The 7,861-nt window shown below is 31.7% G+C and overlaps 1 non-coding gene across 1 annotated transcript; it reads right to left on the reverse strand.

Annotated features, from left to right (window-relative positions):
- Positions 1–2,412: 2,412 nt before the first annotated feature.
- On the reverse strand, positions 2,413–2,516 carry LOC140431525 (U6 spliceosomal RNA). The gene has a single exon (XR_011949692.1). It is a non-coding gene; the product is annotated as a U6 spliceosomal RNA (small nuclear RNA).
- Between the last annotated feature and the right edge of the window lie 5,345 nt (positions 2,517–7,861).

The following is a 7,861-nucleotide window of genomic DNA, read 5'->3' on the forward strand; positions in this document are numbered from 1 at the left end:
TCCCTGGTTCGATATTATGGTTCCTAAATACTTGAATTTATCTGTTCCATTTATTTGTCTTCCCTCGTCTATCTCTAGGTTTCTCATATCCTTGTTTTCTGTTGTTAGGTATTCGGTTTTCTCTAAGTTTATTTCCATTCCGTTGTTTTTATATTCTTCTTCTAGTTTTCTAAGCATAAAGCTAAGATCTTCTTCATCATCTTTGTGTTTTTTAAAAAGTTTAATACATTTTCATAGTTGCTGCTGTTTGAGATAAGTATGTCTTTTTATGTTGTTACCAAGATTGTATTTTCTTCTAGCCGCTAGGTAGTGTTGACAATCAAGAAGTACATGTGTTACGGAAGTCATGGTGTTGCAGTTCTAGCACAAAAACTGATTACTGCAATTCATTAGGTGTTCATGTGTAAGGCGTGGTGTGCTCTATTCTCAATTTTTGAATGATGGATTTTTCCTTTCTTTTCATTGGTAGGAGCTGGTGGTAGAAAATGTTTGGTTGTAGAACGCTTAACTTGATATTGCTTCTTTTACAATGATCATTCCAAAGGTCCATTATTTTATGTTTGAATGTTCTCTTTAGATCTGATAATGTTTGAATGTCTGTTTTTACGTTAAGAGAACATGCTTGTTTTGCTGCTTGATCGGTTTTTTCGGCTATCTGGAATACCAAGGTGTGATGGGACCTACAATATTGGTACTGTAATTTCATTAGTTTAAAGGGTATTACATATACTCTGGATTTCTTAAACTATTGGGGTGGACAGAATGTACGTTTCTTATGGACTGCATGTAGGACAGAGAGTCCGTACAGAGTTGCTTATAGTTTTTATCATCGTTGAGTGGAGTTTTCACCGCTTGTAGTATTCCATACAGTTCAGCAGTGTAAATACTGCAATTGCTGGAGAGTCGAAACAAGTTGACGGTGGTTGTAGTCGTTGTAACAGCACAGCCAAGACCTTCTTCAGTCTTAGATGCGTCTGAGTAAAGGATCTTATCGAAGTTGCATTAATGTAATATTTTGTAAAATCTTTATTTGATAATGGAAGGTGATATTTCATTTTTAATATATTTGGATAATTCGATATTGAAATTTGGAAGTTTATATATCCATGGAGCAGTTTAAGGGACCGTGAAAGGGATGGTCGACAACAGATTGATATCTAAATAAGGAATTAACATCTGTATAGTAAACGGGTACCATTCTAGGATTATCAATAACTGGTAATTGTCTATTACAGATCAGGTTTCTTGTGGGATTTGTGGGATTTGCTGAAACTCTAGCAAAAAAGAGCAGTAGAAGTTGTTGTCGTCTTAGATGAAGCGAAGGTTTGAAATATTTTACATGAATGCTTTCCACCGGACTGGATCGGAATGCTCCTAAACAAAGTCAAAGGGAAGTATTTTGGACCACATTTAGTAAACGTAGTAGTGATTTACTTGATGACATGTAGAGAATACTACCAAGTTTGGAGCGAATAAGAGCTCGATATATTTTAGTAGTGTTTCCTCATCGGCTCTCCAACTATAATGAGCTAGTGATTTAAGGAGATTCATTATTTGAAGGCATTTATCCTTAAGTTCTCGAATATGTGATCTCCAGAAAAGTTTGTTATCGAAAATAATGCCAAGAAACTTTAATTGTTCTACTACTTGGAGAAAATTTCCATTCAGAGTAATGGTTGAAGATTGCGTGTTTTGTCTTCTGGTAAAATGAATAATTTTGGATTTGGATGGGGAGAAGTTAAGGCCGGATTGACTGGCCCAGTTGTTTATTTTACTTAGCCTATTTTGTAGTAAAGTATTTGTGCTGGATATGACCTTTCCATGACAGAATAATATTATGTCGTTAGCATATATTCCGTATTGTACAGGGTCGTTTATCAATGAACTGAAATCGTTAATACTAAGGAGAAATAGTGTGCTGCTCAGAACAGACCCTTGTGGGAGACCGTTTGTCCTTGTGTGTTGTGAGGAAGTTTTTTCATTAGTAATTATTTTAAAGGATCGCTCTGTGAAAAAATTTTTTATAAACGAATATATATTACCGGATAACTTGTTCTGATTTAGTTTGTTTATTATCACAGAAATCGGTATAGAGTCAAATGCGCTTTCGATGTCAAGGGAAATTGCAATGACTTCATTTTTTTTATATAGCGCAGTCACAATTGTTGATTGCAAAAGTACAAGATTTTCCATGGTGCATTGATTTTGGTCTGAAGCCTGACTGAAATTGGTCGAAGATTTTATTTTGTTCAAGATACCAAAGTAATGTTTTAATAACCATTTTTTCTAGAAATTTACATAATGTACAGATAAGAGAGAGATGGGTCTGTATGAGTTTAGCGTATCTAGGGATTGATCGCCTTTTTTGGATAGGAATCGTTATGGGTTGTTTCCATAGTGATAGGAATTTTTAAAAACGTGGAACGCATTTAGCGTGTCATCCTTGTGCAAGGGCTATGCTAATATTCTCTGTATCGTTCTAATTTTAGTATGTGTACGCCGCCGGAAGCGAGTACATGTTATTTTTATAAACGGCAACACCTTAATCCTTCTCAATAATTGTTGCTTTTTAAACAACCATTCTCTCTACACTACTGTCACAACACTCCCTCCAAAAGAATTTTTCAGCCCCCTATTGTTAACATCATATCTTTTATGCCTCACTATTCATTATTTTACAATCTTCACGTTCACATCATATTACTGTCCATTCTTTTTTCTTTTGCTAGTTCTCTGTCTTTTCATATATCTACCATCCACTCATTAGTTCTAAACTCAGTAAACATTTAAACACAATCCAGCAATTCATCAGAATTCACTTTCTCCCACTTTACCCTAAACCCTTAATCAACCATTGTTCCCCCCCTCTCTTAGTCAACAACTTAGTACACCCATACTCACAAATAAAATTTCAGGCTTTTATGTATCGAATTTAATATAACCAAAATATATTTTGTTCAGGGTGCTAGATGCTTTAAGCATGAAGGACCTCTATCATCTCTAATTTTGTTTGATTAACTCATTCATTTCCCTTTAACCCACTCTCCTTTATTCTTTAGTCATTCCATTTACTTTTATTCCTGCCAAGTCTCTGAGGATCTCAGTCTTTCCAAATTTTTAAATTTAATCACATATATTATAACTTTAATTCCTTCAGCCGGAAGATTTTCAATCCCTTTTCTCAATCTATTGGACTCACTTATATTAAAAATTTTTACGATTACAAGCAGTATTAAACAATTTTATCTACATACGAAGTCTTACATTAGCTACAAAATATATACTATTTATTTTTCCTTGTCCTAGATGTAAGCAACATAAAAGGACATTTCCATATATTTCAGCTAATTCTTCACAAATTACACCTTTTAGAACACACTCCATACGATAAAGAGTAACATAAGCTGCCTAATGCATACGTCATCCTCTTAAACATGACCTTAAACAACACCAGTAATTTACATCTTTTATATCCAATATTAAATAATTATAGAAAAATTTTTAAATCCCAACACCTGGATTGCTGTTATCATTTTAACATCATTAAAGTTTTTTAATCTTTTGGCTGTAGTAATATAATGTTTAACTAACACTGTTTCATGGTTCATTGACATTTTGTTTTTGACACCGTTCATGGGTATTTTATCAATCAGTTGCCAGCTCGTAGTTCGTTTGAAGAGGTTTACTCTCCGGCGACACTGGAACTCACTTAAGCATGGGTGTATGTTACCTGAAGTAAAATCTAATTAAAATATTAAACATCATATAATATTATCAACAACATGTACAATCTTTGGTAACACATTACATTTTAAAGGGTTTTTACCCAAATATTTTGGTGGCTCAGGCATGGTAACCTGTAAGTTATAACCATTTTATTGTTTTTTTTTTAACCTTAGTCAGAATTTTAAACCACGTTTGCTGTAATTAAATGGTTTATACTTATTTTAGGTATTTTAACCTGATGATGGGAACAGTTGTTCCGAAAACGTTCGTGCTTGTAATTTTGCCACTTTTAAGGGTTTTTATAAAATAAAATATACCCACATACAAAGACTAACCTCTTATGTTATTTTTAGTTATAGCTTTATACAAAATAAATCCATTTATCAGTGCTGAGCTAGTGAGAAGTTTAACCGCTAGCCTAGCAGTACCATTTAATATCTCTTCGTCATGCATAGATATGATTTAAGCCGAAAATAATAATAAGTGCTTTACAATTATTATTATTGTTCACTGCTTGCGATTTTTCTAGAAGCGTATTATTTTTATCCTGAACCTCCACTGTTTTATCTTGTGTGCACTTTGCTAAGGATTAGGAAATCTGTTTTATCTTTCCACTTTAGTACAACTACTCCAGTGTTACTTTTTCATACAATATCTTCATTTCTCTTTATCTTTGCTTTCATAAAATCTTTAGGGTTTAATTTTCTAATGAATCTAAGCCTACCATATTAAATGTGTTGATCTACCTAAAAGCTGGTGAGCTAAGTGGACAGTTGTACAAAAATTGTCTGTATACAGTAGTCTACCCAAAATGAAGAGTCCATCCATCAATGACATAATAATTGAAGATGACGCTGAAGTACCTTGCTATGTTATGTCTTTTTCACAGTTAAACTTTCAGGTTGAAGGTGTTACCATTTTCTGTACATAATTTGTAGAGTTTCATACCAAACTTATGTTTTTTATTTTATTGTATTTCCTATAGGCCAGCCGCCCACAAAAAAGGACAAGGATCCCATCACAACATATATTTTTTTTTTGGAATATTGGAAGTTTGAAATCGGTCCAGCAAATGATCGGTTAGAGGTTGAATTTTGAAAGTCTATCACCTCTTGGGCACTAAATATTATTAGAAAAATGTCACGTGCATAATATTATTTCGAAATGATTTCTTCACATATATTTTTTTGTGATATTAGTGGCATATAGGATGTCCTTGTTAACATAATATTAAAGTTGAGGTTTTTTGATCAAACTCATCCAAATAATTATACTCAAAGAAATTTCAAATTCTTGATTCGTTAGGTGTTTTCACCTTTTTAATCTTTTATGCTGAGAAATATTTGTGTTTAAAATGATCTGTTCATTTTTAATTGCAATAAAGTGCATAAATTTAAATAGGCTTGAAGTCTATTACTAATAGTGGTATTTACTTTTTATTAATTTCCTCTTTTATTATGAATTTCTCTTACTAGATACTCTTACATTCTGTTGAGGAATTTTGCGATGCAATTGGTCTCATTGGGCATTTTAAATTTTCCTCTTTTTTCCATCTATTTCTTTTAGAACTATACTTGATTATTTCCATTGAACCCTATGTTAATTTTTCCATGCGTGTTTACATATTTGAGAGTTATCATATTCTCTATTTTTATTATAAGATTACTGTTTCACTGATACCAAAATTAATTGGCTTCCAAAGGTTCATCTCAATAAAATTTTCTTATTTCTTTAACATATAAAAATATCTCTAGCGACTTTAATTGTCCGCCGGCGGATTCTTAGCATTTAAATCTGTTAATCTATAGCACCTTAACTTGCATATGCTCTGAATATATCTACTCAAAATTTTTATTTAATAATCTTTTACCAGCGTAGAGAGTAATGTTAAATACTTTAAATGGCTGTGACTAACCAACACACGCTAAAACACTGAAGTCTATTTTGCAAAACGAGCCCTGCGGTAAATTATTTTCTCTATCACGAAGGCCTCAGCGTTTTTATGTTCATAATCGACTTCCTCCTGGGACAAACGCTCGTTCTCAGATAAACCTATATACAGTCAAGTCGGGAGTTTTATTTTCTTATTTCATTTCCTGGCAAGATAAAACTTTTTGAAATATTACAGCACCGTGCCAGAATTAAAAAAATACGTTTTAATTTATTTCAATTGAAAAATAAACTTTGGTTATCTTCTTATAACAGGAAACAAAAAAAAAATTGGTTTTAATTAATCGGCGCGGCGTAGGGGATTACTTCACTATCGCGAATTATACCTGGTGGCAAAACGAAAACGAAACTGAGTCATTATGAGGGACACGTAATCATTTTAGAACAACACGAGATTCTGCAGATCCTTCTAGAATATTGATGTTTAAGTAGAATTTCGTTTTATTGTCTTCTTTGTATAGGAGTTTACCCCTAAAAAGACGCTTAGAAACGGAATATACCGTCTAATTTTTTTTTGTAATTCTACCACACCAAACGTGTTCTATTTGATTCTATATATTTCTTTAAGTTCAAATGTATGTTTTTATTTTTTCAAGTGGACCTAAAATTGATATTAACAAATAACTTGAATAACAAAAATAAATTCTCGAATCCCTTAGGGTTAATATATTTTTATACGTACCTATCTCATCGAAATAAATACTTTTTCTTTTTTTGTAATTTTTCAAAAATGCTTCATTTATGCGTTATTTGCAATTTTTGTTAACATTATGTCTTAATTGGTAATTTTTGAGATTTTTGCAAAAAACCAACAAATGAATAACAATATTACAAAAATCTTTAAAATCGTTAAACCTTCACGTATAAGTAAAAAATATTGTAACGATTATAAGTGGTTTCTGTCCTACTCAAAACATAGTTTTAAATTTAAACAAAATTTTCTAAGCGCCGCGCCCCTATATAGCTGCGATCGTACGCACTTGTTATCATACAGCGATATACTGTTCGAAATGCATATTTAAAATATTTGGTTCCATTTTTTGACCAAAATAGTATGCATTTATCACTGTTAAAATATTTATAAGTACACTTAAAGATTAAAATAAATAAAACTTTTTATGGAATTGCAATTCATTTGGTAGATTTTTAGAAAAAAATTTCCAAAATGACTACTTTTTTTTAACAACAATTTATCTCAAACAAGAATCATTTTTCTTAAAACTTAATAACAAAGGAAAAAGTGTTTATTTCGATGAGATAGCAAAAAACAATTTTGCTCGAAGCGATTTGGGTAATTGTTTTTTTTTATAAGTTATTTGTCAATAAAAATTTCCGCTTCAATTGAAAAAAAAACATTGATTTTTTATTACCAACGCGAAGCTCTTTTTTTTTTTAATTTTGGTTTGATGGCCTTGGCCGAGCCAATTAGATAGACAAATTTAAAGACAAACAAGTTTTACAATCAGAGGAATTTTTTCTGTATTTCTGATTTTTTTTGTTAAATGAACATACAATCATCCGTACAATTTAACGTACAATTTTTTTTACGCTAAGACATAACTCGATTCAACATCTCGGAGGTTTACGTCTTCCTTTTTTTTAATTCTGCTATAATATAATACAATATCTACTTAAACGTAAGTGTTAGTATTAAAGCTACAATTTATATTTACAGTTTTTGATATGTTCGTAAATCGTTTCTAATATATTGATATCTCTAGAAAAAATCAAATTGTTCAGGTAGACGGGAAGTGAAATTTTTAATATAATAAGATTATCATTAAATTTGTTTAGGTTTACTGATTCGTGGGAACATTCAAGGAAAATATGTAATAGGTTACCTTTTTTACACACTTGCAATTAGGTGACTTTGTGAGACCCAACTTGTACATATGAAAGGGGGGGTAAGAGCATGATTAGATCTTAATCTGTTTATAACCCTTATGAAATGGCGATTTAATAGAGTATAAAACCATCTTTTTTATGGGTATTTCAGGCTGCATTTGTTTGTAATTATTTCCAGTTCTCGTGTTTTGAATGGCAGGTTTGCCATTTTTCTTTTTGATGCTATTTACCAATTATATCAACGTCTGAAAAGGGTAATAAGTTTTAAGGGAGCTTCTCCGCCTATCTCCTAGGGCAGATTTGGCTAGGCTAATCTGCTATTTTATTGCCCTTAATGCCC

This window comes from Diabrotica undecimpunctata, unplaced genomic scaffold (genome assembly GCF_040954645.1).
Source record: "Diabrotica undecimpunctata isolate CICGRU unplaced genomic scaffold, icDiaUnde3 ctg00001294.1, whole genome shotgun sequence".
Classification (NCBI taxonomy): Eukaryota; Metazoa; Arthropoda; class Insecta; order Coleoptera; family Chrysomelidae; genus Diabrotica; species Diabrotica undecimpunctata.